Genomic DNA, 3777 nt, shown 5'->3' with positions numbered 1-3777 from the left:
CCTTAGGGAAGGTCGAGAAAATGAACAAAACACTCAAACGACATCCAAAAAAGCTAGCCCAGGCCACCTTGCATGGCCTGCTCTGTTGCCTATAGCCTTACTAAGGATCCGAACTTCTCCCCAAAAAGGGGAGGACTTAGCCCATACGAAATGCTGTATAGATGACCCTTCCTAACCAATGACCTTGTGCTTGACCGAGAGACGGCCGAGTTGCAGACATCACCTCCTTAACCAAATATCAACAAGATCTTAAAACATTACAAGGAGCCTGTCCCCAAGAAGAGGGAAAGGAACTATTCCACCCTGGTGACATGGTATTAGTCAAGTCCCTTCCCTCTAACTCCTCATCCCTAGATACATCCTAGGAAGGACCCTACGCAGTCATTTTATCTACCCCAACCGCGGTTAAGGTGGCTAGAGTAGAGTCTTGGATACATCACACACGAGTCAAACCCTAGATACTGCCAAAGGAACCCAAAAGTCCAGGAGACAATGCTAACTATTCCTGTGAACCTCTAGAGGATCTGCGCCTGCTCTTCAAACGATGACCAAGAGGAAAGTAATTAAAATGGTAAATCCCCATGACCCTCCCTTATCATATTTTTCTCTTTACTGTTCTCTTACCCCCTTTCACTCTCACTGCACCCCCTCCATGCCACTGTACCACCAATAGCTCCCCTCATCAAGAGTTTCTATAGAGAATGCGGCGTCCAGGAAATATTGATGCCCCATTGTATAGGAGTTTATCTAACAGAAACCCCCCCTTCACTGCCCACACCCATATGCCCTGCAACTGTTATAACTCTGCCACTCTTTGCATGCATGCAAATACTCATTATTAGACAGGAAAAATGATTAATCCTAGTTGTCCTGGAGGACTTGGAGCCACTGTCTGTTGGACTTACTTCACCCATACTGGTATGTCTGATGGAGGTGGAGTTCAACATCAGGCAAGAGAAAAACACGTAAAGGAAGTAATCTCCCAACTGACCCCTGTACATAGCACCCCTAGACACTACAAAAAGACTAGGTCTCTCAAAACTACATGAAACCCTCTGTACCCACACTCACCTAGTAAGCCTATTTAATACCACCCTCACTGGGCTCCATGAGGTCTCAGCCCAAAACCCTACTAACTGTTGGATGTGCCTCCCCCTGCACTTCAGGCCATATGTTTCAATCCCTGTACTTGAACAATGCAACAACTTCAGCACAGAAATAAACACCACTTCCGTTTTAGTAGGACCTCTTGTTTCCAAACTGAAAATAACCCATACCTCAAACCTCACTTGTGTAAAATTTAGCAACAATATAGACACAACCAACTCCCAATGCATCAGGTGGGTAACTCCTCCCACACGAATAGTCTGCCTACCCTCAGGAAGATTTTTTGTCTGTAGTACCTCAGCCTATCATTGTTTAAATGGCTCTTCAGAATCTATATGCTTCCTCTCATTCTTAGTGCACCCTATGACCATCTATAATGAACAAGATTTACACAATTATGTTGTACCTAAGCCCCACAACAAGAGGGTACCCATTCTCCCTTTTGTTATCGGAGCAGGAGTGCTAGGTGGATTAGATACTGGCATTGGCAGTATCACAACCTCTACTCAGTTTTACTACAAACTATCTCAAGAACTAAATGGTGATATGGAACAGGTCGCCGACTCCCTGGTCACCTTGCAAGATCAACTTAACTCCCTAGCAACAGCAGTCCTCCAAAATTGAAGAGCTTTAGACTTGCTAACCACCGAAAGAGGAGGAACCTGTTTATTTTTAAAGGAAGAATGCGTTATTATGTTAATCAATCTGGAATTATCACTGAGAAACTTAAAGAGATTCGAAATCGAATACAACGTAGAGCAAAAGAGCTTCAAAGCACTGGACACTGAGGCCTCCTCAGCCAATGGATGCCCTGGATTTTCCCCTTCTTAGGACCTCTAGCAGCTATAATATTGCTACTCATCTTTAGACCCTGTATCTTTAACCTCCTTGTTAAGTTTGTCTCTTCCAGAATCAGAATCAAAGCTGTAAAACCATAAATGGTTCTTCAAATGGAGCCCCAGATGCAGTCCATGACTAAGATCTACCGCAGACCCCTGGACCAGCCTGCTAGCCCATGCTCCGATGTTAATGACATCGAAATTACCCTTCCCAAGGAAATCTCAACTGCACAACCCCTATACACCCCAATTCAGCAGGAAGCAGTTAGAGCGGTCATCGGCCAACCTCCCCAACAGCACTTAGGTTTTCCTGTTGAGAGGGGGTACTAGAGACAGGACTAGCTGGATTTCCTAGGCTGACTAAGAATCCCTAAGCCTAGCTGGGAAGGTGACCACATCCACCTTTAAACATGGGGCTTGCAACTGAGATCACACCTGACCAATCAGAGAGCACAGTAAAATGCTAATTAGGCAAAAACAGGAGGTAAAGAAATAGCCAATCATCTATTGCCTGAGAGCACATTGGGAGGGACAAGGATCAGGATGTAAATCCAGGCATTTGAGCCAGCAACGGCAACCCCCTTTGGGTCCCCTCCCTGTATGGAGCTCTGTTTTCACTCTATTTCACTCTATTAAATCTTGCAACTGCACTCTTCTGGTCCGTGTTACAGCTTGAGCTGAGCTTTCGCTCGCCATCCACCACTGCGGTTTTGCCACTGTCACAGACCTGCCACTGACTTCCATCCCTCCGGATCCAGCAGGGTGTCCGCTGTGCTCTTGATCCAGAGAGGCACCCATTGCCACTCCCAATCGGGCTAAAGGGTTGTCATTGTTTCTGCATCGCTAAGTGCCTGGGTTCATCCTAATTGAGCTGAACACTAGTCACTGGGTTCCACGGTTCTCTTCCATGACCCACAACTTCTAATAGAACTATAACACTCACCGCATGGCCCAAGATTTCATTCCTTGGAATCGGTGAGGCCAAGAACCCCAGGTCAGAGAATATGAGGCTTGCCACCATCTTGGAAGTGGCCCACCATCATTTTAGAAGTTGCCCACCACATCTTAGGAGCTCTAGGAGCAAGGACCCCCAGTAACATTTTTACTCTTTTCTCCAACCTCTCTCACTATCCCTCAACCTCTTTCTCCTTTCAATCTTGGTGCCACACTTCAATCTCTCCTTTCTCTTAATTTCAGTTCTTTTCCTTTTCTGGTAGATACAAAGGAGATGCATTTTATCCGTGGACCCAAAACTCCAGCACCGGTCATGGACCCAGGAAGACAGTCTTCCCTTGGTGTTTAATCATGCAGTGACGCTTGCCTGATTATTCACTCACGTTTCAGAGGTGTCTGACCACACAGGGACGCCTGTCTTCATCCTTCACCCTTAGTGGCAAGTACCACTTTTCTGGGGGGCAAGAACCCCCCGACCCCTTCTCTCTGTGTCTCTACCCCTTCTCTGCTTTTCTGGGGGGGCAAGAACCCCCTGACCTCTTCTCTCCGTGTCTCTACCCCTTGTCTGCTTTTCTGGAGGGCAAGAACCCCCTGACCCCTTCTCTCTGTGTCTCTACCCCTTGTCCGCTTTTCTGGAGGGCAAGAACCCCCCGACCCCTTCTCTCTGTGTCTCTACCCCTTCTCTGCTTTTCTGGAAGGCAATAACCCCCCAACCCCTTTTCTCCATGTCTCTACTCTTTCTTTTTCCTGGGCTTGCCTCCTTCACTATGGGCAACCTTCCACCCTCCCTTCCTCCCTCTTCCTTAGCGTGTGTTCTCAGAAACTTAAAACCTCTTCAACTCACACCTGACCTAAAACCTAAATGTCTTATTTTCTT

The 3777-nt window shown here is 46.8% G+C and overlaps 1 pseudogene; it reads left to right on the top strand.

Moving 5' to 3' along the window:
* Positions 1 to 701: 701 nt before the first annotated feature.
* Positions 702 to 1731, top strand: LOC129492686 (syncytin-1-like; annotated as a pseudogene).
* Positions 1732 to 3777: the final 2046 nt, after the last annotated feature.

This window comes from Symphalangus syndactylus, chromosome 11 (assembly GCF_028878055.3).
Source record: "Symphalangus syndactylus isolate Jambi chromosome 11, NHGRI_mSymSyn1-v2.1_pri, whole genome shotgun sequence".
In the NCBI taxonomy this organism is placed as follows: Eukaryota; Metazoa; Chordata; class Mammalia; order Primates; family Hylobatidae; genus Symphalangus; species Symphalangus syndactylus.
Note: the sequence above shows the minus strand (reverse complement) of the source record. Positions and strands in the feature narration are given on the sequence as shown.